This window comes from Betta splendens, chromosome 8 (genome assembly GCF_900634795.4).
Source record: "Betta splendens chromosome 8, fBetSpl5.4, whole genome shotgun sequence".
NCBI classification, from domain to species: Eukaryota; Metazoa; Chordata; class Actinopteri; order Anabantiformes; family Osphronemidae; genus Betta; species Betta splendens.
Genome location: NC_040888.2, coordinates 14,487,871 through 14,510,594, shown reverse-complemented (window position 1 = coordinate 14,510,594; position 22,724 = coordinate 14,487,871). Strand labels below are relative to the sequence as shown.

The 22,724-nt window shown below is 40.4% G+C and overlaps 1 pseudogene; it reads left to right on the top strand.

Annotated features, from left to right (window-relative positions):
• The first annotated feature begins 11,900 nt into the window (after positions 1-11,900).
• LOC129604514 (uncharacterized) lies at positions 11,901-17,197 on the top strand (annotated as a pseudogene).
• The last annotated feature ends 5,527 nt before the right edge of the window (positions 17,198-22,724 follow it).

Here is a 22,724-nt window from a genome sequence, read left to right as displayed (position 1 = left end):
TATACTTGCCGTGGTTTAAACTAGTGTTCCTATATCCTGAAAAGCTCACAAAAGATGTTTTAGTGTTTCTGCATTGCTTTCCATTAAAATAGCCTCCAATGGTCATGTTCTGTTGTCAGAATACTGTCAAACAGCCTAATGCATCCTAAATGTACTGTTGCATAGGCCGTGGTTTAAACTAGTGTTTCTACAGCCTGAAAAGCTCAAAAACGATGTTTTACTGTTTCTGCATTGGTTTTGTGGGAAATTTTGTGTTTGTCATGAGATGCTGTGCCTCTGGCTGAGGGTTGTTCCTGGGGGGTCATCAAGCATTTGGTTGTCAAATTCGTGGGGGTTTCACTGTAGTGACCAAAGGAACATTGTTAAAGGAAGTAAAGGGGGGTTTACTGCACTCATGTATATCAAAGACCAGTCAACAGCTCATGTGGGGGTTTGTAACAGGGTATAAATACAGGTCTTGTGTCCTCAGTCCTTCAGTGGATACTTTGTACATAGTGAGATGTGCCTTACGTCTTAGATGTAATTGTGATCCACTCCATGTCGACATGAGAGTAAACTTTGAGATGGTTTATCACACTGATGATCTCCGGTTGATTTCTTTATAAGAAGATTTCCACAAGACTTTGGTGTCAGAAGTGGGATGGATGTTCCGTTGATCGACGCCTGGCCCAGACTGAAGGTAAACCACCGGTGGGAATCTCAAAGGAGATTCAGGGAAATTTCCGCTCCAACAAATGGAGGGCTGGAATCCCGCCTGATGCTGGGTCCGGGTGGCGGACAGCGGACGCTCCATTAAGTTTGTGAGTACAGTGTTATGAATCATCTCTGTTTACGGAAACACTTTGGGTGTTGTAGCGCTTGGTATTGGTTAAGTCACGTTCGTGTTTAAATTCTGTAATACCTTGATGGTGAGTGAGAGCCCATTAGTCTGTGAAGGACTTTGTGAGTAGCAGACACCAGTGTGGATAAAAAAAAATACAAACAAACAGGGAAAGGTAACTGATTGATCACTGGTAGGATTACGAAGAATTTGTGAAGCCATGAGGGCTTATAAGGGAAACCCCCGTACGAGTAAAAATTAAGCAAGATTGTGAACCACTTTAAGCTCAGCTTGTGTGTTATATGTCACTTTGTGTCAGATGTAGCTTGTTTGTTTTTTGTTGTTGGTTTTTAAGTCTAGATTAATTATAACTGTTATATAAGATAACTATTAATTATACTTAATTATGGAGATAGTAGATCTATGGATGTCCCACTGGAGTAAAGGGAATATGATTGATCTAATAATATATATAATGCTATAAGCTTGTGATGACTCCTTCAGTGTGTGTGTGCAGCATGATAGACACACCACAGGGTACGCTGCTCTGAACGAATGTGTCGTTCAAACTACCTGGCTGAACCAGAGTCATCATAAGGTAATTGTGTGAATGCTAATGTCTAACCATGCTGTGGTATGGGAAGATCAGAATGAGTGGAGACTTGTGTGTTTGAAAAAATCCAATTAAAGTCTAAGCATCTGCCCAAGTGAGTCTAGGAACAAAACCAGAGAAATTACTATTTAATTCTTACAGGCTCTGATTAACAGGCTGCAAACAATGGAAAACTGGGTGAGGATGTTCAACTTTGGCACCAGGTAAACTATAGAAACAAATAACATTTTATTATGTAGTCCGTGTCACTCATTAGCAAAAGGTTGAACCAGGAGAAGAGGAAGTTGGCATTATTGGATGGAATCAACAGAAGAGCAACATCAGAAACTCCTTCAACAGAACAGGTTTAAGGAATCTTCTGTGAGTAGGGAAACCATGTTTCCTTCTATGAATGTGGACGAGCATCAAAAGAATATCAAGGACTTAAAAGGGAGACAGACAGCAAATGGACAATACCTTCAAATGTTGACAATAATTTTCCTTGTTTGTATGTTTGACACTTGGTGTCAAAAAGGGAGGAATGTGGGAAATTTTGTGTTTGTCATGAGATGCTGTGCCTCTGGCTGAGGGTTGTTCCTGGGGGGTCATCAAGCATTTGGTTGTCAAATTCGTGGGGGTTTCACTGTAGTGACCAAAGGAACATTGTTAAAGGAAGTAAAGGGGGGTTTACTGCACTCATGTATATCAAAGACCAGTCAACAGCTCATGTGGGGGTTTGTAACAGGGTATAAATACAGGTCTTGTGTCCTCAGTCCTTCAGTGGATACTTTGTACATAGTGAGATGTGCCTTACGTCTTAGATGTAATTGTGATCCACTCCGTGTCGACATGAGAGTAAACTTTGAGATGGTTTATCACACTGATGATCTCCGGTTGATTTCTTTATAAGAAGATTTCCAGTTTCTAACAATACAGCTTAAGATGGTCATGTTCTGATGCCAGGCAACTTTAAAACAGCTCAATACACCATAAAAGCACAGTTACACTTGCCGTGGTTTGAACTACTGTTCTTATGTCCTAAAAAGCTCAAAAACAATGTTTTACTGTTTCTGCATTGGTTCTTAGGTATACAGTTTGTAATGGTCATGTTTTGATGCCAGGTTACTTTAAAACAGCTCAATACACCCTAAAAGCACAGTTGCAGATGCCAAGGTTTAAACTTGTGTTCCTATGTCCTGAAAAGCTCAAAAAACAATGTTTTAGTGTTTCTGCATTGCTTTCCATCAGAACAGCCTGTACTGATCATGTTGTGATGCCAGGTTACTTTAAAACAGCTCAATACACCCTAAAAGCACAGTTACACTTGCCGTGGCTTAAACTAGTGTTCTTATGTCCTGACAAGCTCAAAAACGATGTTGTAGTGTTTTTGCATTGGTTTCTATGAGAACAGCCTCTACTGGTCATGTTCTGATGCCAGGCATCTTTAAAACAGCTCAATACACCCTAAAAGCACAGTTGCAGATGCCATGGTTTAAACTAGTGTTCTTATGTCCTGACAAGCTCAAAAATGATGTTGTAGTGTTTCTGCATTGCTTCCCATCAGAACAGCCTGTACTGGTCATGTTTTGAAGCCAGGTTACTTTAAAACAGCTCAATACACCCTAAAAGCACAGTTACACTTGCCGTGGTTTAAACTACTGTTCTTATGTCCTGAAAAGCTCAAAAACGATGTTGTAGTGTTTCTGCATTGCTTTCCATCAGAACAGCCTGTACTGGTCATGATTTGATGCCAGACATCTTTAAAACAGCTCAATACACCCTAAAAGCACAGTTACACTTGCCGTGGTTTAAACTAGTGTTCTTATTTCCTGACAAGCTCAAAAACGATGTTGTAGTGTTTCTGCATTGCTTTCCATCAGAACAGCCTGTACTGGTCATGTTGTGATGCCAGGTTACTTTAAAACAGCTCAATACACCCTAAAAGCACAGTTGCAGATGCCAAGGTTTAAACTAGTGTTCTTATGTCCTGACAAGCTCAAAAACGATGTTGTAGTGTTTCTGCGTTGCTTTCCATCAGAACAGCCTGTACTGGTCATGTTGTGATGCCAGGTTACTTTAAAACAGCTCAATACACCCTAAAAGCACAGTTGCAGATGCCAAGGTTTAAACTAGTGTTCTTATGTCCTGACAAGCTCAAAAATGATGTTGTAGTGTTTCTGCATTGCTTTCCATCAGAAAAGCCTCTACTGGTCATGTTTTGATGCCAGGTTACTTTAAAACAGCTCAATACACCCTAAAAGCACAGTTACACTTGCCGTGGTTTAAACTAGTGTTCTTATGTCCTGACAAGCCCAAAAACGATGTTGTAGTGTTTCTGCATTGGTTTCTATGAGAAAAGCCTCTACTGGTCATGTTCTGATGCCAGGCAACTTTAAAACAGCTCAATACACCCTAAAAGCACAGTTACACTTGCCGTGGTTTAAACTACTGTTCTTATGTCCTGAAAAGCTCAAAAACAATGTTTTAGTGTTGCTGCATTGCTTTCCATCAGAACAGCCTGTACTGGTCATGATTTGATGCCAGGCATCTTTAAAACAGCTCAATACACCCTAAAAGGACAGTTACACTTGCCGTGGTTTAAACTAGTGTTCTTGTGTCCTGACAAGCTCAAAAACGATGTTGTAGTGTTTCTGCATTTTTTTCTTGCAGAACAGCCTCCAATGGTCATGTTCTGATGCCAGAATACTGTCAAACAGCCTAATGCATCCTAAATGTACTGTTGCATAGGCCGTGGTTTAAACTAGTGTTTCTACAGCCTGAAAAGCTCAAAAACGATGTTTTACTGTTTCTGCATTGGTTCTTAGGTATACAGTTTGTAATGGTCATGTTTTGATGCCAGGTTACTTTAAAACAGCTCAATACACCCTAAAAGCACCGTTACACTTGCCGTGGTTTAAACTACTGTTCTTAAGTCCTGAAAAGCTCAAAAACAATGTTGTAGTGTTTCTGCATTGGTTTCTATGAGAACAGCCTCTACTGGTCATGTTCTGATGCCAGGCAACTTTAAAACAGCTCAATACACCCTAAAAGCACAGTTGCAGATGCCAAGGTTTAAACTAGTGTTCTTATGTCCTGACAAGCTCAAAAACGATGTTGTAGTGTTTCTGTGTTGCTTTCCATCAGAACAGCCTGTACTGGTCATGTTGTGATGCCAGGTTACTTTAAAACAGCTCAATACACCCTAAAAGCACAGTTACACTTGCCGTGGTTTAAACTAGTGTTCTTATGTCCTGACAAGGTTAAAAAACGATGTTGTAGTGTTTCTGCATTGGTTTCTATGAGAACAGCCTCTACTGGTCATGTTTTGATGCCAGGCTACTTTAAAACAGCTCAATACACCCTAAAAGCACAGTTACACTTGCCGTGGTTTAAACTACTGTTCTTATGTCCTGAAAAGCTCAAAAACAATGTTTTAGTGTTTCTGCATTGCTTTCCATCAGAACAGCCTGTACTGGTCATGATTTGATGCCAGGCATCTTTAAAACAGCTCAATACACCCTAAAAGCACAGTTACACTTGCCGTGGTTTAAACTAGTGTTCTTATGTCCTGACAAGCTCAAAAACGGTGTTGTAGTGTTTCTGCATTGGTTTCTAAGAGAACAGCCTCTACTGGTTATGTTCTGATGCCAGGCAACTTTAAAACAGCTCAATACACCCTAAAAGCACAGTTAAACTTGCCGTGGTTTAAACTACTGTTCCTATATCCTGAAAAGCTCAAAAACGATGTTTTAGTGTTTCTGCATTGGTTTTGTGGGAAATTTTGTGTTTGTCATGAGATGCTGTGCCTCTGGCTGAGGGTTGTTCCTGGGGGGTCATCAAGCATTTGGTTGTCAAATTCGTGGGGGTTTCACTGTAGTGACCAAAGGAACATTGTTAAAGGAAGTAAAGGGGGGTTTACTGCACTCATGTATATCAAAGACCAGTCAACAGCTCATGTGGGGGTTTGTAACAGGGTATAAATACAGGTCTTGTGTCCTCAGTCCTTCAGTGGATACTTTGTACATAGTGAGATGTGCCTTACGTCTTAGATGTAATTGTGATCCACTCCATGTCGACATGAGAGTAAACTTTGAGATGGTTTATCACACTGATGATCTCCGGTTGATTTCTTTATAAGAAGATTTCCACAAGACTTTGGTGTCAGAAGTGGGATGGATGTTCCGTTGATCGACGCCTGGCCCAGACTGAAGGTAAACCACCGGTGGGAATCTCAAAGGAGATTCAGGGAAATTTCCGCTCCAACAATGGAGGGCTGGAATCCCGCCTGAATGCTGGGTCCGGGTGGCGGACAAGCGGACGCTCCATTAAGTTTGTGAGTACAGTGTTATGAAATCATCTCTGTTTACGGAAACACTTTGGGTGTTGTAGCGCTTGGTATTGGTTAAGTCACGTTCGTGTTTAAAATTCTGTAATACCTTGATGGTGAGTGAGAGCCCATTAGTCTGTGAAGGACTTTGTGAGTAGCAGACACCAGTGTGGATAAAAAAAAATACAAACAAACAGGGAAGGTAACTGATTGATCACTGGTAGATTACGAAGAATTTGTTGAAGCCATGAGGGCTTATAAGGGAAACCCCCGTACGAGAAAAATTAAGCAAGATTGTGAACCACTTTAAGCTCAGCTTGTGTGTTATATGTCACTTTGTGTCAGATGTAGCTTGTTGTTTTTTGTTGTTGGTTGTTAAGTCTAGATTAATTATAACTGTTATATAAGATAACTATTATTATACTTAATTAATGGAGATAGTAGATCTATGGATGTCCCCCACTGGAGTAAGGGAATATGATTGATCTAATAATATATATAATGCTATAATCTTGTGATGACTCCTCAGTGTGTGTGGGCAGCATGATGACACACCACAGGGTACGCTGCTCTGAACGAATGTGTCGTTCAAACTAACCTGGCTGAACCAGAGTCATCATAAGGTAATTGTGTGAATGCTAATGTCTAACCAATGGCTGTGGTATGGGAAGATCAGAATGAGTGGAGACTTGTGTGTTTGAAAAAATCCAATTAAAGTCTAAGCATCTGCCCAAGTGAGTCTAGGAACAAAAACCAGAGAATTACTATTTAATTCTTACAGGCTCTGATTAACAGGCTGCAAAACAATGGAAACTGGGTGAGGATGTTCAACTTTGGCACCAGGTAAACTATAGAAACAAATAACATTTTATTATGTAGTCCGTGTCACTCATTAGCAAAAGGTTGAACCAGGAGAAGAGGAAGTTGGCATTATTGGATGGAATCAACAGAAGAGCAACATCAGAAACTCCTTCAACAGAACAGGTTTTAAGGAATCTTCTGTGAGTAGGGAAACCATGTTTCCTTCTATGAATGTGGACGAGCATCAAAAGAATATCAAGGACTTAAAAGGGAGACAGACAGCAAATGGACAATACCTTCAAATGTTGACAATAATTTTCCTTGTTTGTATGTTTGACACTTGGTGTCAAAAAGGGAGGAATGTGGGAAATTTTGTGTTTGTCATGAGATGCTGTGCCTCTGGCTGAGGGTTGTTCCTGGGGGGTCATCAAGCATTTGGTTGTCAAATTCGTGGGGGTTTCACTGTAGTGACCAAAGGAACATTGTTAAAGGAAGTAAAGGGGGGTTTACTGCACTCATGTATATCAAAGACCAGTCAACAGCTCATGTGGGGGTTTGTAACAGGGGTATAAATACAGGTCTTGTGTCCTCAGTCCTTCAGTGGATACTTGTACATAGTGAGATTGTGCCTTACGTCTTAGATGTAATTGTGATCCACTCCGTGTCGACATGAGAGTAAACTTTGAGATGGTTTATCACACTGATGATCTCCGGTTGATTTCTTTATAAGAAGATTTCCAGTTTCTAACAATACAGGCTTAAGATGGTCATGTTCTGATGCCAGGCAACTTTAAAACAGCTCAATACACCATAAAAGCACAGTTACACTTGCCGTGGTTTGAACTACTGTTCTTATGTCCTAAAAAGCTCAAAAACAATGTTTTACTGTTTCTGCATTGGTTCTTAGGTATACAGTTTGTAATGGTCATGTTTTGATGCCAGGTTACTTTAAAACAGCTCAATACACCCTAAAAGCACAGTTGCAGATGCCAAGGTTTAACTTTGTTCCTATGTCCTGAAAAGCTCAAAAAACAATGTTTTAGTGTTTCTGCATTGCTTTCCATCAGAACAGCCTGTACTGATCATGTTGTGATGCCAGGTTACTTTAAAACAGCTCAATACACCCTAAAAGCACAGTTACACTTGCCGTGGCTTAAACTAGTGTTCTTATGTCCTGACAAGCTCAAAAACGATGTTGTAGTGTTTTTGCATTGGTTTCTATGAGAACAGCCTCTACTGGTCATGTTCTGATGCCAGGCATCTTTAAAACAGCTCAATACACCCTAAAAGCACAGTTGCAGATGCCAAGGTTTAAACTAGTGTTCCTATGTCCTGAAAAGCTCAAAAACAATGTTTTAGTGTTGCTGCATTGCTTTCCATCAGAACAGCCTCTACTGGTCATGTTGTGATGCCAGGTTACTTTAAAACAGCTCAATACACCCTAAAAGCACAGTTACACTTGCCGTGGTTTAAACTAGTGTTCTTATGTCCTGACAAGCTCAAAAACGATGTTGTAGTGTTTCTGCATTGCTTTCCATCAGAACAGCCTCTACTGGTCATGTTTTGATGCCAGGCTACTTTAAAACAGTTCAATACACCATAAAAGCACAGTTACACTTGCCGTGGTTTAAACTTGTGTTCCTATGTCCTGAAAAGCTCAAAAAACAATGTTTTAGTGTTTCTGCATTGCTTTCCATCAGAACAGCCTGTACTGATCATGTTGTGATGCCAGGTTACTTTAAAACAGCTCAATACACCCTAAAAGCACAGTTACACTTGCCGTGGTTTAAACTAGTGTTCTTATGTCCTGACAAGCTCAAAAACGATGTTGTAGTGTTTTTGCATTGGTTTCTATGAGAACAGCCTCTACTGGTCATGTTCTGATGCCAGGCAACTTTAAAACAGCTCAATACACCCTAAAAGCACAGTTGCAGATGCCAAGGTTTAAACTAGTGTTCTTATGTCCTGACAAGCTCAAAAATGATGTTGTAGTGTTTCTGCATTGCTTCCCATCAGAACAGCCTGTACTGGTCATGTTTTGAAGCCAGGTTACTTTAAAACAGCTCAATACACCCTAAAAGCACAGTTACACTTGCCGTGGTTTAAACTACTGTTCTTATGTCCTGAAAAGCTCAAAAATAATGTTTTAGTGTTGCTGCATTGCTTGCCATCAGAACAGCCTGTACTGGTCATGATTTGATCCCAGGCATCTTTAAAACAGCTCAATACACCCTAAAAGCACAGTTACACTTGCCGTGGTTTAAACTACTGTTCTTATGTCCTGAAAAGCTCAAAAACGATGTTGTAGTGTTTCTGCATTGCTTTCCATCAGAACAGCCTGTACTGGTCATGATTTGATGCCAGGCATCTTTAAAACAGCTCAATACACCCTAAAAGCACAGTTACACTTGCCGTGGTTTAAACTAGTGTTCTTATGTCCTGAAAAGCTCAAAAACGATGTTTTACTGTTTCTGCATTGCTTTCCATCAGAACAGCCTCTACTGGTCATGTTTTGATGCCAGGTTACTTTAAAACAGCTCAATACACCCTAAAAGCACAGTTACACTTGCCGTGGTTTAAACTAGTGTTCTTATGTCCTGAAAAGCTCAAAAACGATGTTTTACTGTTTCTGCATTGGTTTCCATCAAAACAGCCTGTACTGGTCATGTTGTGATGCCAGGTTACTTTAAAACAGCTCAATACACCCTAAAAGCACAGTTGCAGATGCCAAGGTTTAAACTAGTGTTCCTATGTCCTGAAAAGCTCAAAAACAATGTTTTAGTGTTGCTGCATTGCTTTCCATCAGAACAGCCTGTACTGGTCATGTTGTGATGCCAGGTTACTTTAAAACAGCTCAATACACCCTAAAAGCACAGTTACACTTGCCGTGGTTTAAACTAGTGTTCTTATGTCCTGAAAAGCTCAAAAACGATGTTTTAGTGTTTCTGCATTGCTTTCCATCAGAACAGCCTCTACTGGTCATGTTTTGATGCCAGGCTACTTTAAAACAGCTCAATACACCATAAAAGCAGTTACACTTGCCGTGGTTTAAACTTGTGTTCCTATGTCCTGAAAAGCTCAAAAAACAATGTTTTAGTGTTTCTGCATTGCTTTCCATCAGAACAGCCTATACTGATCATGTTGTGATGCCAGGTTACTTTAAAACAGCTCAATACACCCTAAAAGCACAGTTACACTTGCCGTGGTTTAAACTAGTGTTCTTATGTCCTGACAAAGCTCAAAAACGATGTTGTAGTGTTTTTGCATTGGTTTCAATGAGAACAGCCTCTACTGGTCATGTTCTGATGCCAGGCAACTTTAAAACAGCTCAATACACCCTAAAAGCACAGTTGCAGATGCCAAGGTTTAAACTAGTGTTCTTATGTCCTGACAAGCTCAAAAATGATGTTGAAGTGTTTCTGCATTGCTTCCCATCAGAACAGCCTGTACTGGTCATGTTTTGAAGCCAGGTTACTTTAAAACAGCTCAATACACCCTAAAAGCACAGTTACACTTGCCGTGGTTTAAACTACTGTTCTTATGTCCTGAAAAGCTCAAAAACGATGTTGTAGTGTTTTTGCATTGGTTTCTATGAGAACAGCCTCTACTGGTCATGTTCTGATGCCAGGCAACTTTAAAACAGCTCAATACACCCTAAAAGCACAGTTACACTTGCCGTGGTTTAAACTACTGTTCTTATGTCCTGACAAGCCCAAAAACGATGTTGTAGTGTTTCTGCATTGGTTTCTATGAGAAAAGCCTCTACTGGTCATGTTCTGATGCCAGGCAACTTTAAAACAGCTCAATACACCCTAAAAGCACAGTTACACTTGCCGTGGTTTAAACTACTGTTCTTATGTCCTGAAAAGCTCAAAAACAATGTTTTAGTGTTTCTGCATTGCTTTCCATCAGAACAGCCTGTAATGGTCATGATTTGATGCCAGGCATCTTTAAAACAGCTCAATACACCCTAAAAGCACAGTTGCAGATGCCAAGGTTTAAACTAGTGTTCTTATGTCCTGACAAGCTCAAAAATGATGTTGTAGTGTTTCTGCATTGCTTCCCATCAGAACAGCCTGTACTGGTCATGTTTTGAAGCCAGGTTACTTTAAAACAGCTCAATACACCCTAAAAGCACAGTTACACTTGCCGTGGTTTAAACTAGTGTTCTTATGTCCTGACAAGCTCAAAAACGATGTTGTAGTGTTTTTGCATTGGTTTCTATGAGAACAGCCTCTACTGGTCATGTTCTGATGCCAGGCAACTTTAAAACAGCTCAATACACCCTAAAAGCACAGTTACACTTGCCGTGGTTTAAACTACTGTTCTTATGTCCTGACAAGCCCAAAAACGATGTTGTAGTGTTTCTGCATTGGTTTCTATGAGAAAAGCCTCTACTGGTCATGTTCTGATGCCAGGCAACTTTAAAACAGCTCAATACACCCTAAAAGCACAGTTACACTTGCCGTGGTTTAAACTACTGTTCTTATGTCCTGAAAAGCTCAAAAACAATGTTTTAGTGTTTCTGCATTGCTTTCCATCAGAACAGCCTGTAATGGTCATGATTTGATGCCAGGCATCTTTAAAACAGCTCAATACACCCTAAAAGCACAGTTGCAGATGCCAAGGTTTAAACTAGTGTTCTTATGTCCTGACAAGCTCAAAAATGATGTTGTAGTGTTTCTGCATTGCTTCCCATCAGAACAGCCTGTACTGGTCATGTTTTGAAGCCAGGTTACTTTAAAACAGCTCAATACACCCTAAAAGCACAGTTACACTTGCCGTGGTTTAAACTACTGTTCTTATGTCCTGAAAAGCTCAAAAATAATGTTTTAGTTTTGCTGCATTGCTTGCCATCAGAACAGCCTGTACTGGTCATGATTTGATCCCAGGCATCTTTAAAACAGCTCAATACACCCTAAAAGCACAGTTACACTTGCCGTGGGTTAAACTACTGTTCTTATGTCCTGAAAAGCTCAAAAACGATGTTGTAGTGTTTCTGCATTGCTTTCCATCAGAACAGCCTGTACTGGTCATGATTTGATGCCAGGCATCTTTAAAACAGCTCAATACACCCTAAAAGCACAGTTACACTTGCCATGGTTTAAACTAGTGTTCTTATGTCCTGACAAGCTCAAAAACGATGTTGTAGTGTTTCTGCATTGCTTTCCATCAGAACAGCCTGTACTGGTCATGTTGTGATGCCAGGTTACTTTAAAACAGCTCAATACACCCTAAAAGCACAGTTGCAGATGCCAAGGTTTAAACTAGTGTTCTTATGTCCTGACAAGCTCAAAAACGATGTTGTAGTGTTTCTGCGTTGCTTTCCATCAGAACAGCCTGTACTGGTCATGTTGTGATGCCAGGTTACTTTAAAACAGCTCATTACACCCTAAAAGCACAGTTACACTTGCCGTGGTTTAAACTACTGTTCTTATGTCCTGAAAAGCTCAAAAACGATGTTGTAGTGTTTCTGCATTGGTTTCCATCAAAACAGCCTGTACTGGTCATGTTGTGATGCCAGGTTACTTTAAAACAGCTCAATACACCCTAAAAGCACAGTTGCAGATGCCAAGGTTTAAACTAGTGTTCTTATGTCCTGACAAGCTCAAAAATGATGTTGTAGTGACACTGACGGTAAGCGTATCGCGTCACTTCCGGTTACTGAGGTTTGCTGCCGCTGTGTGTGTACAGCGTTACTCTCCGCTCTTTTCTAAATATTATCGTTTTATATCCGATAGCGACTGCTAAAAGTTGCAAAACAAGCTTGTAACACTCAAGCATCTTTTCCTCTCATTAAACGTCCTGCTAATTTACACTGTTATCTAAGTGTTTTCTCCGCTAGCGTAGCTCTTAGCTTACTTTCCTGCTATGGCTTCCCCCTTTTCCTCTCCCTCTCGCTCTGTTCGGTGCTCGGTGTGTCTTATGTTTAGCTTATCCTCCGCCTCCTTTAGTGATGGTAATGGTATCTGTAATAGGTGTACGCTAGTTGCAGGGTTGGAGGCGAGGTTGTTAGACTTAGAGTCTCGGCTTCGCACTTTAGAAAACAGGCCAGCTAGCCAGGTCCCTTTAGCCGGTGCGGAGCCTCCTAGCTTAGCTGCTACCAGTCCCCCGGCAGGTCCCAGGCAGCTGGGCAACGACTGGGTCACGGCTCGTAAGAAACGTAGCTTTAGGCAGGCGCCCACGGTGCACCACCAACCGCTTCACGTTTCAAACAGATTTTCCCCCACTCAGCGACACACCCGCTGAGAAACCCACTCTGATCATTGGTGACTCCATAGTCCGAAACGTGAAGTTAGAGAATCCAGCGGTCATAGTTAGGTGTTTGTCTGGGGCCAGAGCGGGCGACATTGAGTCTTATCTTAAGCTCCTGTCTAAGGATAAACGTAAGTACGCTAAGATCGTAATACACGCAGGAGCTAATGACGCCCGGTTACGCCAATCGGAAGTCACTAAAACTAACATTGAGTCGGTGTGTTCGTTCGCCAAAACAATGTCGGACTCCGTAGTTTTCTCTGGTCCCCTCCCCAATGTGACCAGCGATGACATGTATAGCCGGCTGTCATCGCTCCACCGCTGGTTGTCTAGGTGGTGTCCTGCAAACGGTGTGGGCTTTGTGGCTAATTGGAGCACTTTTTGGGGAAAACCTGGGCTGATTAGAAGAGACGGCGTCCATCCCACGTTGAACAGAGCCTCTCTGCTCTCTAGTAACATGGCCATGTTGCTTAGTCCCCCCACTCCGTGACAACTCAGAGTGGAGCCCAGGACGCAGAGTTGCAGTCTTACACGCCTCTCTGCATGTTCTCTACAGCCGCGACCCACTCTTAGTCTTAGTTATCGCATAGAGACTGTGTCTGCTTCTCGACCACCTAAACTATACAAGTCACAAACAAATCAAAGAGGAGTGACTTACCAGAATTTAATAAACATCAAAACAGTTCCTCTTACGGAACAAAGTAATAGTAAGCTAATAAGTGTGGTTTATTAAATATCAGATCTCTCTCATCTAAATCCTTTTTAATAAATGACTTGATAAGTGACCATCACATAGATGTGTTCTGTCTCACTGAAACCTGGCTGCAGCAGGATGAATATGTTACTTTAAATGAGTCGACTCCAATGAGTCACATCAACTATCATGTTCCAAGAAGTACAGGTAGAGGTGGAGGAGTAGCAGCAGTTTATAAATCAGATTTATTAATTACTCCTAAACCTAAACATAGTTATAACTCATTTGAGAGCCTCACTCTGAGCCTTTCTCACCCAGACTCTAAAACTCAGAAACCAGTTGTGTTTTGTATTGTTTACCGTCCTCCTGCTCCATATTCAGAGTTCTTAACTGAATTCTCTGAATTCTTATCTGACTTAGTTCTTAGCACAGATAAAGTCATTGTAGTGGGAGACTTTAACATTCATGTAGATGTTGACAGCAACTGTCTCAGCACTGCTTTTAACTCCTTAATAGACACTATTGGTTTTACACAGCAGGTAAATCAACCCACTCATCGTTTTTAACCACACTCTAGATCTTGTCCTGACATATGGAGTTGAAATTGATAATTTAATAGTTCTTCCCCAAAACCCTCTGTTATCTGACCATTTCTTATTAACTTTTGAATTTAGCACAACTGACCCTATAACAGCTGGAAAGAAATGTTACTATAGCAGATGTTTATCTGACAATGCTGTTGCCAGATTCAAGCAGATGATTCCATCATCTTTTGCCTCAATGTCTTGCAGATACACAGAGAACAGTCACCTTAATCCTTATGAACAGGTTGACTGTCTTGTAGATGATGCTGCAGCTTCTCTACGTACAATGTTAGACACAGTGGCTCCTCTGAAGAAGAAGACAGTGAATCAGAGGAGGTTAGCTCCGTGGTATAACTCAGACATCCGCAGTCTAAAGCAAAGGACTAGACAACTAGAAAGACAGTGGCGTTCCAACAAAATAAATGTAAACTGCATTGCATGGAAGGACAGTCTAATGAAATATAAAAAAGCACTTTGTGCTGCTAGAAAAACATATTATTCCTCCCTAATTGAGGAAAACAAAAACAACCCCAGGTTTCTTTTCAGCACTGTAGCCAGGCTGACAGAGTCATAGCTGTATTGAGTCTACTATCCCCTTAAATCTCAGCAGCAATGACTTTATGAACTACTTTACTAATAAAATTATTATCATTAGAAAAAACATTCAGCAGCGACTTCTTCCAAATGACAGAAAGCACTGTCTAGATCCATTAACTTTAAATTTATTAAATCCTCTGTCTTACCTAGACAGCTTCTCCCCCATAACTCATATGGAGTTAACCTCAATAATCAACTCTTCCAAGTCGTCCACTTGTCTTTTAGATCCAATCCCAACCAGATTACTCAAAGAAGTTCTACCTTTAATCAGCTCATCCATATTAAATCAAATCAACCAATCTTTACAACTAGGCTATGTACCACAGGCTTTTAAGGTGGCTGTGGTCAAACCTCTATTGAAAAAAACAACCCTTGACCCTGGACAACTAGCCAACTATAGGCCCATTTCAAATTTACCCTTTATTTCCAAGATTCTGGAAAAATCGTGGCTAAACAATTATCTGACCACCTTAGTGGGAATAACCTGTATGAAGATTTTCAGTCAGGATTTAGAAAACATCATAGCACAGAAACAGCTCTGGTTAGAGTCACTAATGATCTTCTATTAGCTTCGGACAATGGTCTAGTTTCTGTCCTTGTCCTGTTAGATCTTAGTGCTGCATTTGATACAATTGATCATCACATTCTATTACAGACACTAGAACATAGAATCGGGATTAATGGAACAGCATTGGGATGGTTTAAATCCTATTTGTTGAACAGATTCCAGTTTGTTCATGTTAATGATAAATTCTCCACACGCACAAGGATTAGCTATGGAGTTCCACAGGGTTCTGTGCTGGGTCCAATTCTGTTTAGCTTATACATGTCTCCTCTAGGTGAGATTATTAGAAAGCATTCTATTAATTTTCATTTTTACGCAGATGATACTCAGCTATACATGTCCTTGGAACCAAATGAAACAGATCAACTAGTCAAAATTCAGGGTTGTTTAAAAGACATCAAATCCTGGATGTCCCAAAACTTCCTTCAACTAAACTCAGATAAAACCGAGATTCTTATTGTTGGGCCTAAAAATCTGAGAGAGACACTATTGAGTCAGATAGCCACCCTGGATGGCATAACATTAGCTTCAGATTCTACTGTGAGGAACCTTGGTGTCATGTTTGACCAGGATCTCTCTTTTACATCATACATTAAACAAATCTCCAGAACCGCCTACTTCCACCTTAGAAATATAGTTAAAATCAGAAGCATCCTCTCTCAGAGCGATGCAGAGAAACTGATCCATGCATTTGTTACCTCTAGGCTGGACTACTGTAACTCCTTACTCATAGGATGTCCTAACAGCTCCTTAAAAAACCTACAGCTCATTCAAAATGCTGCAGCCAGAGTTCTGACAGGACTTAGAAAGAGAGATCACATTTCTCCTACATTAGCTTCTCTGCACTGGCTGCCTGTAAAATGTAGGATAGAATTTAAAATTCTCCTACTCACATACAAAGTACTCAATGATAAAGCTCCTTCTTATCTTAAAGACCTTATAGTTCCTTATGCTCCCAGCAGAACACTTCGTTCTCAGAGTGCTGGGCTACTTACGGTTCCTAGAGTGTTTAAATGTAGAACAGGGGGCAGAGCTTTTAGCTACCAAGCTCCTCTCCTCTGGAACCAGCTCCCTCTTCAGGTTCGAGAAGCTGACACACTCTCCACCTTTAAGATTAGGCTTAAAACCTTCCTTTTTGATAAAGCTTATAGTTAGAGATGGTTCAGGTCACTGGCAATTATTGTTAGTCACAGGAACCATCTCTTAGTTAAGCTGCAATAGACATAGACTGCTGGGGGACTTAATTTATACACTGAGCTCCTCTGTTTCCTTCTACCTCCTCTGTCCCATAACCTCCCATCATTGTCCCATGTTTAACTAACCTTGTCTCTTTCTGTCCAGTAGTTGTGCTTCTCTCCTCTCTTCCCCCCACCCCCACTCTTTCTCCCTCTCTGTCCTCACCCACAGGTATCATTGGACTCAAAGTTTGGTGTCTGTGATGGGCAGCTGCGGATCCAACCATCCTGCCTGCATCCAGTCCCTGGTCCTACCATCCTGCCTGTGCTCTGTTGTTGCTTGTTGTTGCTTGTTGCTGTTGCTCTGCTTTTCTATCTCTCTATCCTCTCACCCCAACCGGTCGAGGCAGATGGCCGCCCACATCCAGTCTGGTTCTGCTGGAGGTTTCTTCCTCGTTAGAGAGGGAGTTTTTCCTCTCCACTGTTGCTGTCAAATTAAATGCTTGCTGTATGTGGGATTTGTTGGGTTTAGTTGTGTGAGGTTTTAAACCTTATTTTGTAAAGTGCCTTGAAATAACTTTGTTGTGATTTGGCGCTATATAAATAAAATTGAATTGAATTGAATTGAGTGTTTCTGCATTGCTTTCCATCAGAACAGCCTCTACTGGTCATGTTTTGATGCCAGGTTACTTTAAAACAGCTCAATACACCCTAAAAGCACAGTTACACTTGCCGTGGTTTAAACTAGTGTTCTTATGTCCTGACAAGCCCAAAAACGATGTTGTAGTGTTGCTGCATTGCTTGCCATCAGAACAGCCTGTACTGGTCATGTTGTGATGCCAGGTTACTTTAAAACAGCTCAATACACCCTAAAAGCACAGTTACACTTGCCGTGGTTTAAACTACTGTTCTTATTTCCTTAAAAGCTCAAAATCAATATTGTATTGTTTCTGCATTGGTTTCCATCAAAACAGCCTCCAATGGTCATGTTCTGTTGTCAGAATACTGTCAAACAGCCTAATGCATCCTAAATGTACTGTTGCATAGGCCGTGGTTTAAACTAGTGTTTCTACAGCCTGAAAAGCTCAAAAACGATGTTTTACTGTTTCTGCATTGGTTCTTAGGTATACAGTTTGTAATGGTCATGTTTTGATGCCAGGTTACTTTAAAACAGCTCAATACACCCTAAAAGCACAGTTACACTTGCCGTGGTTTAAACTACTGTTCTTAAGTCCTGAAAAGCTCAAAAACAATGTTGTAGTGTTTCTGCATTGGTTTCTATGAGAACAGCCTCTACTGGTCATGTTCTGATGCCAGGCAACTTTAAAACAGCTCAATACACCCTAAAAGCACAGTTGCAGATGCCAAGGTTTAAACTAGTGTTCTTATGTCCTGACAAGCTCAAAAACGATATTGTAGTGTTTCTGCATTGCTTTCCATCAGAACAGCCTGTACTGGTCATGTTGTGATGCCAGAATACTTTAAAACAGCTCAATACACCCTAAAAGCACAGTTACACTTGCCGTGGTTTAAACTAGTGTTCCTATGTCTTGAAAAGCTCAAAAACAATGTTTTAGTGTTGCTGCATTGCTTTCCATCAGAACAGCCTCTACTGGTCATGTTCTGATGCCAGGCAACTTTAAAACAGCTCAATACACCCTAAAAGCACAGTTGCAGATGCCAAGGTTTAAACTAGTGTTCTTATGTCCTGAAAAGCTCAAAAACGGTGTTGTAGTGTTTCTGCATTGCTTTCCATCAAAACAGCCTGTACTGGTCATGTTGTGATGCCAGGTTACTTTAAAACAGCTCAATACACCCTAAAAGCACAGTTACACTTGCCGTGGTTTAAACTAGTGTTCTTATGTCCTGACAAGCCCAAAAACGATGTTGTAGTGTTTCTGTATTGGTTTCTATGAGAAAAGCCTCTACTGGTCATGTTCTGATGCCAGGCAACTTTAAAACAGCTCAATACACCCTAAAAGCACAGTTACACTTGCCGTGGTTTAAACTACTGTTCTTATGTCCTGAAAAGCTCAAAAACAATGTTTTAGTGTTTCTGCATTGCTTTCCATCAGAACAGCCTGTACTGGTCATGATTTGATGCCAGGCATCTTTAAAACAGCTCAATACACCCTAAAAGCACAGTTGCAGATGCCAAGGTTTAAACTAGTGTTCTTATGTCCTGACAAGCTCAAAAACGATGTTGTAGTGTTTCTGCATTGGTTTCTATGAGAACAGCCTCTACTGGTCATGTTCTGATGCCAGGCAACTTTAAAACAGCTCAATACACCCTAAAAGCACAGTTACACTTGCCGTGGTTTAAACTAGTGTTCCTATGTCCTGAAAAGCTCAAAAACAATGTTTTAGTGTTTCTGCATTGCTTTCCATCAGAACAGCCTGTACTGGTCATGATTTGATGCCAGGCATCTTTAAAACAGCTCAATACACCCTAAAAGCACAGTTACACTTGCCGTGGTTTAAACTAGTGTTCTTATGTCCTGAAAAGCTCAAAAAAGATGTTGTAGTGTTTCTGCATTGGTTTCTATGAGAACAGCCTCTACTGGTTATGTTCTGATGCCAGGCAACTTTAAAACAGCTCAATACACCCTAAAAGCACAGTTACACTTGCCGTGGTTTAAACTAGTGTTCCTATATCCTGAAAAGCTCACAAAAGATGTTTTAGTGTTTCTGCATTGCTTTCCATTAAAATAGCCTCCAATGGTCATGTTCTGTTGTCAGAATACTGTCAATCAGCCTAATGCATCCTAAATGTACTGTTGCATAGGCCGTGGTTTAAACTAGTCTTTCTACAGCCTGAAAAGCTCAAAAACGATGTTTTACTGTTTCTGCATTGGTTTTGTGGGAAATTTTGTGTTTGTCATGAGATGCTGTGCCTCTGGCTGAGGGTTGTTCCTGGGGGGTCATCAAGCATTTGGTTGTCAAATTCGTGGGGGTTTCACTGTAGTGACCAAAGGAACATTGTTAAAGGAAGTAAAGGGGGGTTTACTGCACTCATGTATATCAAAGACCAGTCAACAGCTCATGTGGGGGTTTGTAACAGGGTATAAATACAGGTCTTGTGTCCTCAGTCCTTCAGTGGATACTTTGTACATAGTGAGATGTGCCTTACGTCTTAGATGTAATTGTGATCCACTCCATGTCGACATGAGAGTAAACTTTGAGATGGTTTATCACACTGATGATCTCCGGTTGATTTCTTTATAAGAAGATTTCCACAAGAATTTGGTGTCAGAAGTGGGATGGATGTTCCGTTGATCGACGCCTGGCCCAGACTGAAGGTAAACCACCGGTGGGAATCTCAAAGGAGATTCAGGGATATTTCCGCTCCAACAAATGGAGGGCTGGAATCCCGCCTGATGCTGGGTCCGGGTGGCGGACAGCGGATGCTCCATTCAGTTTGTGAGTACAGTGTTATGAATCATCTCTGTTTACGGAAACACTTTGGGTGTTGTAGCGCTTGGTATTGGTTAAGTCACGTTCGTGTTTAAATTCTGTAATACCTTGATGATGAGTGAGAGCCCATTAGTCTGTGAAGGACTTTGTGAGTAGCAGACACCAGTGTGGATAAAAAAAAAATACAAACAAACAGGGAAAGGTAACTGATTGATCACTGGTAGGATTACGAAGAATTTGTGAAGCCATGAGGGCTTATAAGGGAAACCCCCGTACGAGTAAAAATTAAGCAAGATTGTGAACCACTTTAAGCTCAGCTTGTGTGTTATATGTCACTTTGTGTCAGATGTGGCTTGTTTGTTCTTTGTTGTTGGTTTTTAAGTCTAGATTAATTATAACTGTTATATAAGATAACTATTAATTATACTTAATTATGGAGATAGTAGATCTATGGATGTCCCACTGGAGTAAAGGGAATATGATTGATCTAATAATATATATAATGCTATAAGCTTGTGATGACTCCTTCAGTGTGTGTGTGCAGCATGATAGACACACCACAGGGTACGCTGCTCTGAACGAATGTGTCGTTCAAACTACCTGGCTGAACCAGAGTCATCATAAGGTAATTGTGTGAATGCTAATGTCTAACCATACTGTGGTATGGGAAGATCAGAATGAGTGGAGACTTGTGTGTTTGAAAAAATCCAATTAAAGTCTAAGCATCTGCCCAAGTGAGTCTAGGAACAAAACCAGAGAAATTACTATTTAATTCTTACAGGCTCTGATTAACAGGCTGCAAACAATGGAAAACTGGGTGAGGATGTTCAACTTTGGCACCAGGTAAACTATAGAAACAAATAACATTTTATTATGTAGTCCGTGTCACTCATTAGCAAAAGGTTGAACCAGAAGAAGAGGAAGTTGGCAGGTAGGAAGAAGAAGGTAGGGAAGGTTAAGAGTAGATGGAAATCTGTAAGATTTGTTTTGAGAAAGAAAGTCTTGTGAAAGTGAACAATGGGGATAAATTAGCAAGTAGGGGAGGAATCAGGGATCTGTACCCTGCTGTCTCTGTGTGAGGAGCTTTGATCCATCAAGGAGACGTCATCTCTACAGGAATCTGGGACCAACAAAAGCTGATGTTGACCAGAAGCAGAATACCCACAGTGGGGGAGAAAGGACACTCTCTGACCTCTGTGCAGGACACAAACCAAGACTCTCACTAACTGCTCCTTCCAGGAAAAAAGGATTTTCTTCCAGTAGGTGTTTGTTGATTAAAGGCACCAGAATCTGAACAAAAGGGAAGATGCAACAAATGCTCAGGAGTGAAGACGGGAAGGTGTTGGTGACTGAGAGATGGAAGAACAGCTGCTGTCTCTTCAAGGGACTGAAGGTGATGGAAGTTTACACCAGCCGGTGTGAGAAAGGTCCAAGAAAATGAATGAAGGAGAAGAGAACAGCACTGACAGAGCGATCAGAATCATAATGTGACTGTTCTAATCAAGAAGAACCAGATCCAGTTCGATCCAGACCCAAGGATTTCATCAAAATCAGCTAAACCACAGAGACAGCAGAGGAGAACAGGTCAGAGCATAGAGAAGACACAGCAATGAACATAGAAACATATAGAAAAGGGATAAATTATTAGGCTGTTTCTCAAATCAATACTAAATTTCAACAGTAAATTTAGAATGAGTAGTTTTTATATCCAGACTATTTATGCTCCACAAGTTTTTGAAAAGAAATCAGTAGGATTGAATTAAATTTTTAAAAAGATTTTATAGGGAAAGCACATATGTCAGATTGATAGAAAAATAGATGAATAACCAATTTTTTCTATAGTCATTTTCATCCCTGAGTGATGATAATGTAATAATGATAATGATAAAACGGGATAGTAATTATGACCAGATACTGGTTGATGTGGATGTTTACTGAAACTGATAACATCCGAATAGATTTTACTTGAGTCTCTGAGCCAAGGTTCCATTGTTTGACACCTCACCCCCACCTTGTCTGTCCTCACACCAAAGGGTTAATTAACTTTAGAACCATATGGAGCTGTTTTCACCCAGACAGTCCTGGTGGTTTATCAGTGATTACTAACTGAATGTGAATCTAGCGTATTCATGTTATCTCTGACTCACGTTATTGGGATTTGCTATAACTTTACAGGGTTCATTTGTGTTATGTGGCCAGATTATTTCCTCCGGAAGGTTTACTAAAAAAGTTGATTCTATTCGTAATTTTCCTAGAAATATTGGATTATTGGAGATGCAAAATTTACAAACAAAACATTTAATAGAATCACTAAGCGATATCTTAATTGAAGTTTTTAGAAGTGTATTAGTGTCCATGGATTTGTGATCTCTCCCATATAACAATTTACATGGGATTATTTTTTGTGACTATACATGACTTTTTGACTTGGACTTCTGACTGCAACACAGACTTGATTTTTATTTTAAGAGTTAGAGAAGGTGTTACTGAATTCAGTGTACATACACTATATAGTTTTGTTTTTGCTTGTTTGGGGATTTTTGATTGTTTTATATGCTTGTGTTTGTTTTTAATCTTAGATTATCTGCAGTAAAATGAGTTTTTCTAATAAGATGCTTTAAACAGATGTTTGAAGGACCACATACAATCATTTCTGTTCTTGTCATTTTCAATCCATATCATCTTTGTGAAATCAGGTTTTGATGAAGGGTGAACCTGGGTTAATCAAGGTACACATGCTAACATCTCTTTTCTTTTAAGCAATTGACTCATGGGTTAAATCCATGTATCAAAAGGGAGGAGGTCTAAATATTTGTTTGTGATTTTTACATTTTTTGTGTTTTGAAAGTGGTTCTGATTTCTCATCCAATATTAAGAGTTGAAAGAGTCTGAATATTATT